The sequence below is a fragment of the Ranitomeya variabilis genome, chromosome 5, assembly GCF_051348905.1.
Source record: "Ranitomeya variabilis isolate aRanVar5 chromosome 5, aRanVar5.hap1, whole genome shotgun sequence".
Lineage (NCBI taxonomy): Eukaryota > Metazoa > Chordata > Amphibia > Anura > Dendrobatidae > Ranitomeya > Ranitomeya variabilis.
In genome coordinates, this window is record NC_135236.1 from 31,854,846 (window position 1) to 31,867,759 (window position 12,914).

At 50.7% G+C, this 12,914-nt stretch overlaps 1 protein-coding gene and 1 long non-coding RNA gene across 2 annotated transcripts in view; one reads left to right on the forward strand and one right to left on the reverse strand.

Moving 5' to 3' along the window:
* The window catches only part of EFNB3 (ephrin B3), a 110,913-nt gene that overhangs the window by 54,182 nt on the left and 43,817 nt on the right, over positions 1-12,914 (forward strand). The window lies entirely within an intron of this gene.
* Positions 12,030-12,914, reverse strand: part of LOC143774251 (uncharacterized) — a 129,850-nt gene continuing 128,965 nt past the window's right edge. Inside the window, exon 3 of the long non-coding RNA XR_013215501.1 lies at positions 12,030-12,577. This is a non-coding gene — a long non-coding RNA (uncharacterized LOC143774251). The remainder of the gene's footprint in view (positions 12,578-12,914) is intronic.

The following is a 12,914-nucleotide window of genomic DNA, read 5'->3' on the forward strand; positions in this document are numbered from 1 at the left end:
ACTCTTCACAATAAACCTCGCTTCTTGTCCTTTCTTGAGATACCGCCGCGATGTAGTGCAGGCGCGGATCCTTAACGTTCTGTCTTGTTCGCTAGGCCTCTGTCAGGATCCCACCCCTGACAGAGACCCCCCTGAATCTTCCCCCGCAACACCCTCTGCCACAGGATGTTGCCTGGTTCCAACCCAGTCAGCTTCTAACTAACTTTCTATCTAACCCCCAGTTTTACCAAATTGTGAGGAGTGGCCTAATACATAGCGCCCTTAGCTCCCCCTGGAGGCCAGACTATGAAGTGTATTGGTGTCTGTGATACCTGGTCAGGTGAACTCCACCATCACTCCCCTTAGCGGCAGAGCGTCAGTACTGCAACGACCAGGACTCTGGGGCGCTGCACTTATATACTGACTGCGCGGCTCTATGTATACTGATTGACCTCCAAATTGTGTATATACTGACTGCTCCGCTCTCTGTATATACTGACTGCGTGGCTCTACATACACTGACTGCTTCGCTCTATATACTGACTGCTCCGTTCTATATATACTGACTGCTCCGCTCTCTGTATATACTGACTGCTCCGCCCTCTATATACTGACTGCTCCGCTCTCTGTATATACTGACTGCTCCGCCCTCTATATACTGACTGCTCCGCTCTCTGTATATACTGACTGCTCTGCTCTCTATATATACTGACTGCTCCGCTCTCTGTATATACTGTCTGCTCCGCTCTCTCTATATACTGACTGCTCCTCTCTATATACTGACTGCTCCACTCTCTCTATATACTGACTGACTGCTCCACTCTCTATATACTGACTGCTCCTCTCTATATACTGACTGCTCCACTCTCTCTATATACTGACTGCTCCTCTCTATATACTGGCTGCTCCTCTCTCTATATACTGACTGCTCCACTCTCTGTACACTGACTGCTTCGCTCTCTATATACTGACTGCTCTGCTCTCTATATACTGACTGCTCCGCTCTCTATATACTGACTGCTCTCTATATACTGATTGCTCCTCTCTATATATTGACTGCTCTGCTCTCTATACTGACTGCTCCGCTCTCTGTATATACTAACTGCTCCGCTCTCTGTATACTGACTGCTCCACTCTCTATATACTGACTGCTCCGCTCTCTCTATATACTGACTGCTCCGCTCTCTGTATATACTGACTGCTCCACTCTCTATATACTGACTGCTCCGCTCTCTCTATATACTGACTGCTCTGCTCTCTATACTGACTGCTCCGCTCTCTATACACTGACTGCTCCGCTCTCTATATATATACTGACTGCTCCGCTCTCTGTATATACCGCTCTCTATATACTGACTGCTCAGCTCTCTCTATATACTGACTGCTCCGCTCTCTCTATATACTGACTGCTCCGCTCTCTATATACTGACTGCTCCACTCTCTATATACTGACTGCTCCGCGCTCTAAATATACTGACTGCTCCGCTCTCTATATACTGACTGCTCCGCTCTCTATATACTGACTGCTCCGCTCCCTCTATATACTGACTGCTTCGCTCTCTATATCGTGACTGCTCCGCTCCCTCTATATACTGACTGCTCCGCTCTCTATACACTGACTGCTCCGCTCTCTATATATATACTGACTGCTCCGCTCTCTGTATATACCGCTCTCTATATACTGACTGCTCAGCTCTCTCTATATACTGACTGCTCCGCTCTCTCTATATACTGACTGCTCCGCTCTCTCTATATACTGACTGCTCCACTCTCTATATACTGACTGCTCCGCGCTCTAAATATACTGACTGCTCCGCTCTCTATATACTGACTGCTCCGCTCCCTCTATATACTGACTGCTTCGCTCTCTATATCGTGACTGCTCCGCTCCCTCTATATACTGACTGCTCCTCTCTGTATACTGACTACTCCTCTCTGTATACTTATCTGCACTGTTGTTTGTACTTGTCGTTGTACAGCAGGAGATCGTAGTTAATTTTCTTCTGTCTCCGCTTTTGTCTGTTTCGTGGCCGTGTGATCTTGCTCCTGATTTGCATGTGCACCAACTTGTACTCCGGTTCATTTTTTTCGGTTTTACCTTACATATAGTGCAGTGCTATATAGAGGGGACAGAGGGTATAGCAGGGTCTGGAGGGGGGACAGAGGGGTCTGGAGGGGGGACAGAGGGTTTTTGAGGGGGGGGAACAGAGTGGCCTGGAGGGGGGAACAGAGGGGTCTGGAGGGGTGGACAGAGGGGTCTGGAGGGGGGAACAGAGGGGTCTGGAGGGGGGAACACAGTGGTCTGGAGGGGGGACAGAGGGTTCTGGAGGGGGAACACAGTGGTCTGGAGGGGGGAACAGAGTGGTCTGGAGGGGGGAACAGAGTGGTCTGGAGGTGGAACAGAGCAGTCTGGAGGGGAAACAGAGGGGTCTGGAGGGGGGAACAGAGGGATCTGGAGGGGGGACAGAGTGGTCTGGAGGGGGGAACAGAGGGGTCTGGAGGGGGGGGAAAGAGGGGTCTGGAGGGGGGAGCAGAGGGGTCTGGAGGGGGAACAGCAATCTGGAGGGGGAACAGAGGGGTCTGGAGGGGGGAACAGAGGGGTCTGGAGGGGGGGAAAGAGGGGTCTGGAGGGGGGAACACAGTGGTCTGGAGGGGGGACAGAGGGTTCTGGAGGGGGAACACAGTGGTCTGGAGGGGGGAACAGAGTGGTCTGGAGGGGGGAACAGAGTGGTCTGGAGGGGGAACAGAGCAGTCTGGAGGGGAAACAGAGGGGTCTGGAGGGGGGAACAGGGGTCTGGAGGGGGGACAGAGTGGTCTGGAGGGGGGAACAGAGGGGTCTGGAGGGGGGGGAGCAGAGGGGTCTGGAGGGGGAGCAGCAATCTGGAGGGGGAACAGAGGGGTCTGGAGGGGGGAACAGAGGGGTCTGGAGGGGGGGAAAGAGGGGTCTGGAGGGGGGAGCAGAGGGGTCTGGAGGGGGGAACAGAGGGGTCTGGAGGGGGGGGAGCAGAGGGGTCTGGAGGGGGAGCAGCAATCTGGAGGGGGAACAGAGGGGTCTGGAGGGGGGAACAGAGGGGTCTGGAGGGGGGGAAAGAGGGGTCTGGAGGGGGGAGCAGAGGGGTCTGGAGGGGGGAGCAGAGGGGTCTGGAGGGGGGAACAGAGGGGTCTGGAGGGGGGACAGAGGGGTCTGGATGGGGATAAAAAGGTCTGGAGGGCGGACAGGGGTCTGGCTGGAGATGGAGGGGGTTGAGGACAGAGGTGACGGGAAGGAAATCTGGCAGCCGCTGACTCCACATTGAGCATACATTCACGCTCCGCAGCCCAGGGTGCGCATGTGTGTGTGGGGGGGGGGGGAGGTGCAGAGGAATTGCTGTTGCTTATAATTAAAAGTATATGTGACGTTATCTCATTTTTTTCTCGGCTGTCCATGAGGAGGACAGAAGTCCGGCCAGTGGCAGCGGGCGCCTGTGCGGGGCGAGTGCTAATGTCATAGAGGGGAGACCCCCACACCAGAGTGATGGGAAGGGTATGTGCTGACGCTCCACACGTGTCAGTGCTATGGACACAGCTGAATCCGCGAGTGATCATTGAACCGTCACCGCGTCCAATACATTATAGCAGAGAGGTTTACAGTTGTTCTCAAAAGTTTACACCCCCCGGAACAATTTTCGCTTTCTTGACCTTTTTTCAGAGGATATGAATGATAATACCAAAACCTTTTCTCCACTCATGGTTAGTGGTTGGGTGAAGCCATTTATTGGCAAACTACTGTATTTTCTCTTTTTAAATCATAATGACAACTCAAAACATCCAAATGACCCTGATCAAAAGTTCACATACCCCATTTCTTAGTACCGTGTATTGCCCCCTCTAACATCAATGACAGCTTGAAGTCTTTTGTGGCAGTTGTGGATGAGGTTCTTTATTTTCTCAGATGGTAAAGCTGCCCACTCTTCTTGGCAAAAAGCCTCCAGTTCCTGTAAATTCCTGGGCTGTCTAGCATGAACTGTGCGCTTGAGATCTCCCCAGAGTGGCTCAATGATATTGAGGTCAGGAGACTGAGATGGCCACTCCAGAACCTTCACTTTGTTCTGCTGTATCCAATGACAGGTCAACTTGGCCTTGTGTTTTGGATCGTTTCATGTTGGAACGTCCAGGTACGTCCCATGCGCAGCTTCCGGGCTGATGAGTGCAAATTTGCCTCCAGTATTTGCTGATAACGTGCTGCATTCATCTTTCCTTCAATTTTGACCAAGTTTCCTGTGCCTTTGTAGCTCACACATCCCCAAAACATCAGCGATCCACCTCCATGCTTTACTGTAGGAATGGTGCTCCTTTCATCATAGGCCTTGTGACCTCTCTCCAAATGTAACGTTAAGGCTATGTGCACACGTTTCAGATTTTGATGCGTTTCCTCAGCATTTTTGGACGTGTGGAATTGCATCATATCCGCAGTGTAATGCACAAGCAATGTTAGTCAATAGGAAATTGACATTTGGCGTGCACATGCTGCGGAAAAAAATGAGCGGATTTGCAGCGTTTTATTTTCTGCAGCATGTCAATTCTTTTTGCGGATCTGCAGTGTTTATGCACCTATTGACTTCCATTGATTCAGTCAAATCCGCAGCAAAACTGCAGGTGTAAATAGACCTGCGGATTTGCTGCGGAATTGGGTGGGCTGTGTTATATACTGTGTGGGCTGTGCTATATACTACATGGCTGTGCAACATACTACGTGGCTTTGCTATATACTACGTGGCTGTGTTATATACTACATAGCTGTGCTATATACTACGTGGCTGTGCTATATGCTACGTGGATGGTGGATGTGCTAGATACTATGTGGATGTGCTATATACTATGTGGGCTGTGTTATATGCTACATGGGCTGTGAGACTCTTTCGCCCCGGGGCCCTCAAAAACCTGAAGCTGGCCCTGCCTTCACTAATTGGTTGCGCCCGGCCGGCCACGAACAATCAGCGACAGACGCAGTTCGGCCGCAAATTGGCGCCGTATTTGAACCAGGCTTCACTAATTGGTCGTGCCCGGCCGGTCGAATCCTGTGTATTCATTGCATTATTCTGAAATCTTCATAAATAAACTACACACATATTCTAGAATACCCGATGCGTTAGAATCGGGCCACCATCTAGTACAATATATGCTCACCATACACCTAGTCCCCGAAGCCCTTGATCACCTGTAAAACAAATAAAAATAGTAAACCAACAGTATACTCCCTGATCCGATGTAATCCATTTAATAACGAGTGTCCCACGATGATCTCCTATAGAGAGCTATCGATGTGACCGCTCTCGACGGGCTCCGGTGATACTCTGACGGCAGGTATCCTCCTGCACTGTATCCCTCTGCCGTCAGAGGTCGCTGTCACTTGCGGCACTGCTGCGTGGGAAAATTCTCACGCAACAGTGCCGCAAAGTGAGAGGCCATTGAACCCTCAGTGATAACACGGCAGGAGCCATTGTTTCCTGTAAGTGTGTCACTGAAGGACCATAGAGCGGTCACACCTCCTGATGTAACAGCTCTATAGGGGAGATCACTGGGAGAGCACTCATTATTAAATGGACTGCGTAGGACCAGGGAGTATTTGTGTTGGTTTATTTTATTTTTTATTTTTTCCAGGAGATCGAGGACGTCGTATGGATTGGCAGAAAAATAAAAATGGCAAAACTGTGTGGTGTTTTATTTCATTAAAATACTTTATTCTGGCTGTGTTTATTTAACCCACAACAACTATAGGATTAGTAATGGATAGGTATCTTATTGAAGCCGCTCCATTACTAAGCCAGCTTGATGTCACCTTACAATACAAAGGTGATATTAACCCCCTATTACCCCACTTGCCACTGCTACAGGGCAGTGGGAAGAGAGGGGCTAAGTACCGGAATTGGCGCATCTTCCAGATGTGCCATTTCTGGGGCAGCTGTGTGCTTGTGTTTGTAGCCGGGGGGGGGCAATATCCATGGCCCCTCTCTAGGCTATGAATATCAGCCCGCAGCTGTCTGCATAGCCTTTTCTGGCTATTAATTATAAGGGGACCCCACATCATTTTTTGGGGGGGTTCTCCTATTTTAATAGCCAGTAAAGGCTAAATATACAGCTGCGGGCTGATATTCATAGCCTGGGAAGCTCCATGGGTATTAACCCCTTCCCAGGCTATAAACATCGGCCCACAATCGCTGGCTTTCCCTCTCTGGTGCAGAAAATCGCGCGGGAGCCCACGCCATTTTTATTTTTCAATTTAAAAAAAAAATTAAACAGATATTGCGTTTAAAGCCGAAGTCACACTTGCGAGAAACTCACATGAGTCTCGCACCTCAATACCCGGCACTGCCACCGGCCCTCGGGACCAGAGCGTGCGGCTGCATGTATTTCTGTGCAGCTGAACACTATGGTTCCGAGTGCCGGCGGCAGTGCCGGGTATTGAGGAGCAAGTTTCTTGCAAGTGTGACCCCGGGCCTAACGCAGATTTTGTGTGCGTGCGTCCGTGTGTGTCTTTAATTCTTTAAGTACCATTTTATTATGTTTATTACTAAACATTGGGCTTGGTATTATCTATCTATAGATATATCTATAGTGTGATGCAGTGACCCCTGTTAAAGCTAGGGGGCGTTGTATGTGCTCCTCAGGATGCGCATGGAGGCGTATCTGTGATTATGATGGTGAAACAGTGACAGTGTAAGCCAGTAATGTTATTGTTCTGGGACCTGTAGTCCCACAAGTATTTGTTTAGTTTGTAAAGGGAGGCTTGCAGGGTTAGCTGGAGAGCTGGGCGAGTCTGGCTAACCACACACACCACCCATCTATGGGAGTGGTTACAGGTACATAATGTGACCATGGTGTGGTCACATGGTCCCTGTGATGTAGAGTGTGTAGGTCCTGGATGGCTTGTGTGTTGGGAGGTCCTGTGTATGGACCGGATCCCTGATTAGTGCACTGAGAGGCTGTGGACCTGGAGGCCTATGTGTTGGAAGATCCTGGGAGTAGGACTTCCTGAATAGCGCATGGAGAGGCCATGTATGCAGAGTCTGTGACAGCACTGCATTGGGGCAGCTACCGCCCGTCTGAGGATCTGGACTGTCAGGTGGCCTGGTGAGTGTCCGGGACAGTGATCCCAGTACGGCAGCTTCCCTGGGAGGGAGAGTACTGACAAGAGTCAGTGTGTGGAGCAGGAGCTCCAGGAAGGTAACCCAGAGTATAGGGAACTCTGTGCACTGACGTGGGGTCAGTTAATGAACTGTGCGGTCACCCATGGTAACTGGATGGAGTAAGGTCCAGCATGTTTAGAGACTGCAACTTAATGTCATCTGTTGGTGCCTTTTGTGTTCTATGAAGTATATAATGAACTGAGCATAACCCAGTGTAACAGGCCAGATTAACCCCCACCCCCAGAATATGCCCCAGCTGCTCAGATTTTTCAGGCTTTTGAAAACCACTGAGTGATATACTCAATAACGGGGCCCTAGGCAGCACACGGGGTCCCAGGCAGAACACATGAAGCACATGGGGGGGCAGAGACAGCGAATGGGGCCCCAGGCAGCACACGGGGGGCAGAGACAGCGAACGGGGTCCCAGGCAGCACATGGGGGCAGAGACAGCGAACGGGGTCCCAGGCAGCACACGGGGGGCAGAGACAGTGAACGGGGTCCCAGGCAGCACTCGGGGCCCCAGGCAGCATATGGGGGCCCCAGGCAGTGCACAGGGCCCCAGGTAGCACACACGGGCCTCAGGCAGTGCACAGGGTGCCAGGCATCGCACAGTGGCCCCAGGCAGCATACAGTGGCCCCTGGCAGCGCACGAGGCCCCAGGCAACGCACAGGACCCCAGGCAGCACATGGTGGGCAGAGACAGCGAACGAGGTCCCAGGCAGCACGCGGGAGCTCCAGGCAGCACACAGGGGCCCCAGGCAGCGAACAGGGCACCAGGCAGCGCACAATGGCCCCAGGCAGCATACAGGGGTCACTGGCAGCGCACAGTGCCCCAGGAAGCACACACGGGCGCCAGGCAGTGCACAGGGGCCCATGGCAGTACACGGGGGCCCCCGGCAGCGCACAGGGCCCCAGCCAGCACACGGGGGCTCCAGGCAGTGCATGGGGGCAGAGACAGCGAACGGGGTCCTAGGCAGCTAACGGACCCCAGGCAGCACACGGGAGCTTCAGACAGTGCACAGGGCCTCAGGCAGTACACAGGGGCCTCAGACAGTGCACAAGGGCCCCAGGCAGCATACAGGGGTCCCTAACAGCACATGGGGCCCAGGCAGCACACGGGGGCCCCAGGCAGCACACGGGGGCCCCAGGAAGCGCACAGCACCCCAGGAAGAACACAGGGCCTCAGGCAGTGCACAGAGAGGCAGACAAAGCGCATGGGAACCCAGACAGCGCACAGGGGGGCAGAGACAGCGCGCAAGGGGGGAGACAGAGACAGTGTGCAGGGCCCCTGTGCGCTGTCTGGGATCCCCCGTCCACTGTCTATGACCCCCTGTGCGCCGTGTTGGACCCCCTGTGTGATGTCTGGGGCCCCGTTCTTGAGTATATCACTCAATCTTGTGTGATGTCTGGGGCCCCTGTGTGATGTCTGGGGCCCCTGTGTGATGTCTGGGGCCCCCGTGCGATGCTTGGGGGCCCCCATGCACTGCCTGGGGCCCCATGCGTGGCCTGGCGACCCATGTGCTGCCTGGGACCCCGTTCGCTGTCTCGGGCCCTATGTGCTGCCTGGGGCCCCGGTGCTGCCTGGGGCCCCGCGTGCTGCCTGGGGCCCTGTGTGATGTCTGGGGCCCCTGTGTGATGTCTGGGGCCCCCGTGCGATGCTTGGGGGCCCCCGTACGATGCTTGGGGGCCCCCATGCACTGCCTGGGGCCCCATGCGTGGCCTGGCGACCCATGTGCTGCCTGGGACCCCGTTCGCTGTCTCGGGCCCTGTGTGCTGCCTGGGGCCCCGAGTGCTGCCTGGGGCCCTGTGTGTTGCCTGGGACCCCATTCGCTGTCTCTGCCCCTTGTGTGCTGCCTGGGCCCCGTTCTTGAGTATATCACTCAATCCTGTGCCATGTCTGGGGCCCCGTTATTGAGTATATCACTCAGTGGTTCTCAAAAGCCTGAAAAATCTGATCTACAGCAGCTGGGGTGTATTCTGGCCCAGAGGGGTATGATCTGGCCTAGTCCAATTTATACCCCGGGGTATACTCTGGGTGGGGGGTTAATCTGGCCTGTTACACCGGTTTATGACTGCATAATAAACCACATGGACTGTTAAATAGAGAAAATTGTGCCGGTGTGACTGAATCCCGTTGCTAAGCGAAGTGTCCCCATCACACGCAGTAAGCGCTATCTTACAATAGATAGATCTATCTATCATCTATCTTTCTGTGTGTAAACATTATTCTTCAATGGACTATGTAAATGAAGAGGTTGGACAAGAAATTACATCACAATCTTTTGTTTTTGTGTTAAATAATAGATCTTTATTTAGCTTACAAAAACACATGAAAAACGCATCAAATCCGCACAGATTTTAACCTGCATTTTCTGTCAAGAGATGCAGAAAATTCCACAGGCAAATCTGCAAGGTGAGCACATAGCCTAAGGCTATGTCTCCACGTTAAGGCTACGCGGCGGTATCGCCGCAGCGGCGAAGCCGCTCGGCGCTAAGCCCCGCCCCCTTAATGGGACGCGATGGTGCCGGATGTGTACTGTACACATCCGGGATCATCGCACCCCTCGCCATAGGGCCCTGTGATATGCCTTGCGGGGACGCTGCGTCCCCGCAAGGTGTACGGACATGCTGCGTTCTGAAAAGACGCGCAGCATGTCCGGAGTCGCAGGGCCGCCGCGTGCGGGTTTCCACGCATAGTGGAGACGGGATTTCATAAAATCCCCTCCACTATGCTGGAACATCTGGACGCTGCTTGTTTGACGCTGCAGCGTCAAACAAGCAGCGTTTACTGACCGTGGAAACATACCCTTAGGGTATGTGTCCACGTTCAGGATTGCATCAGGATTTGGTCAGGATTTTCCATCAGTATTTGTAGCCAAAACCAGGAGTGGGTGATAAATACAGAAGTGGAGCATATGCTTCTATTATACTTTTCCTCTAATTGTTCCACTCCTGGTTTTGGCTTACAAATACTGATGAAAAATCCTGACCAAATCCTGATGCAATCCTGAACGTGGACACATACCCTTATGGTTGTGGCCAAAAAGTTCAGTTTTGGTCTCATCCCTCCAAATTACCTGGTTCCAGACGTTTTGAGGCTTGTCTCTGTGCTGTTTTGCATATTGTAGGTGAGATACTTTGTGGCATTTGTGCAGTAATGATTTTCTTCTGGCGACTCAACCATGCAGCCCGTTTTTCTTCAAGTGCCTCCTTATTGTGCATCTTGAAACAGCCACACCGCTAGTTTTCAGAGAGTCCAGTATTTCAGCTGATGTTATTTGTGGGTTTTTCCTTGCATCCCAAACAATTTTCCTGGAAGTTGTGGACGACATTTTTGTTGGTCTACCTGACCGTGGTTTTGTTTTTACAGATCCCCTGATTTTACATTTGGTAATCACAGTGTGAATGCTGCTGACTGCCATTATCAATTCCTTGGATATCTTCTTGTATCCCTTTCCTGCTTTATACAGTTCAACTACCTTTTCCCGTAGATCCGTTGACAATTCTTTTGCTTTCCCCATGACTCACAATCCAGAAACATCAGTGGCTGGATGAAAGATGCAAGAGTCTGTCTGGATCCCAGAAACTCACTCAGCTTTTATGCACACACTGATTACAAGCAAACAGGTCACAGGTGAGGATGTTACCTTTAGTAGCCATTCACAACCCATTTGTGTCAACATCTGTGCAAGTTATCAGGCCAAAATCACCAGGGTATGTGAACTTTTGATCAGGGTCATTTGGATGTTTTGGGTTGTTGTTATGATTTAAAAAGAGAAAACACAGTAGTCTGACAAATGGCTTCACCCAACCACCAACCATGAGTGGAGAAAAAGTTTGGTGTTATCATTCATATTTCTGAAAAAAGGCCAAGAAGGCAAAAATTCTGCCGGGGTATGTAAACTTTTGAGCACAACAGTATCTGGTGTGTTCAAAAGTATGCCACTTAGATACAGCTCAGCAGTCAGTATCACACAGGATAGGATTAGATACACGGCTCACCAGACAGTATCACATTGGATTAGATACACGGCTCAGCAGACAGTATCACACAGGATAGGATTAGATACACGGCTCAGCAGACAGTATCACACAGGATAGGATTAGTTACACAGCTCAGCAGTCAGTATCACACAGGATAGGATTAGATACATGGCTCAGCAGATAGTATCACACAGGATAGGATTAGATACACGGCTCAGCAGACAGTATCACTCAGGATATGATTAGATACATGGCTCAGCAGTCAGTATCACACAGGATAGGATTAGATACACGGCTCAGCAGTCAGTATCACACGGGATAGGATTAGATACACGGCTCAGCAGACAGTATCACACAGGATAGGATTAGATACACGGCTCAGCAGACAGTATCACACAGGATAGGATTAGATACACAGCTCAGCAGTCAGTATCACACAGGATAAGATTAGATACACGGCTCAGCAGACAGTATCACACAGGATAGGATTAGATACACGGCTCAGCAGTCAGTATAACACAGGGTAGGATTAGATGCACAGCTCAGCAGTCAGTATCACACATGCTGGGGTTAGATGCCCTCCAGCCTTGCTGTAGCTCCTTGGCACTAGGGCCTTCCCCCTCGCCCAGTCCTATTTATGGTGTTACCACCACTATGATGACAGCTATGCCATGTCTGGGTATTAAATGCCAGTTATAATTATTCACAGTATTATACACTGCTCTATTATACACTGTAGAATTATACACAGTAGTTGTCATGGGTTTACCACGACAGAGAGAAGCCAGAAGAGGGAAGAGTCTTGAGTTCTCCTTCTCCTGCGCTGGTGATACCATTTGGGTTGACAACACTCCTGCCATCTGTGAGAACTTTATAAATGACATCTTTAGTCACCTTGTAGGTAGATTTATTGTACTCTATCTTGATGACATACTAATTTATTGACCTGACCTTGAGTCACACCAGGTACATGTCAGGCAGGTCTTACAGATATTCAGAGACAATAAATTATGTGTCAAACCTGAAAAGTGTACGTTCTCGGTTGAGGAGATCCCTTTCCTAGGATATGTGTTGTCATCCAATAGTTTTCGCATGGATCTGGCGAAAGTCCGGGCGGTATTGGATTGGGATCGTCCTAAGGATTTGAAGGTGTTACACAGGTTTTTGGGTTTCACCAACTTCTACTGTAAGTTCTTCAAGAACTTTTCGGTAGCGGCCAAACTCCTGACTGATATGACTAGGAAGGAGACAGACTTTTCCAAGTGGTCCAGTCAGGGAGGCATTCGATACCTTGAAGAAATGTTTTGCATCTGTGCTGACCCTCATACAGCCTGACGTCACTCAGTCTTTTATCATTGAGGTTGACATGTCTTTGGAGGGGGCTGTATTGTCGCAGGGTATGTTTCCTGGTAAATGGCGTCCATGTGCATATTTTTCGAAAAACTTGTCTGCAGAGAAAAAGAGAAAAGTTATGACATAGGTAACGGAACTCTTCTCAATCAAGTGGGCCTTTGAAGAGTGGCGTCATTTTCTGGAGGGGCCTGTTCATCCAGTTATGGTGATTACGGATCATAAGAATCTTGTATACTTAGAATCTGTGAAACGTTTAACGCCTTGACAGGCAACATGGGCATTGTTCTTCACACGGTTTAACTTTTTAGTCACATATATAGGCCGGGGAACAAAAACATTAAGGCGGATGCCTCATTTCATTGTTTTCCTGGGGTGGAAATAATTGTACCTATTCTACAAAAAGGGGTGGTTATTGCGTCTATATGCTCCCAT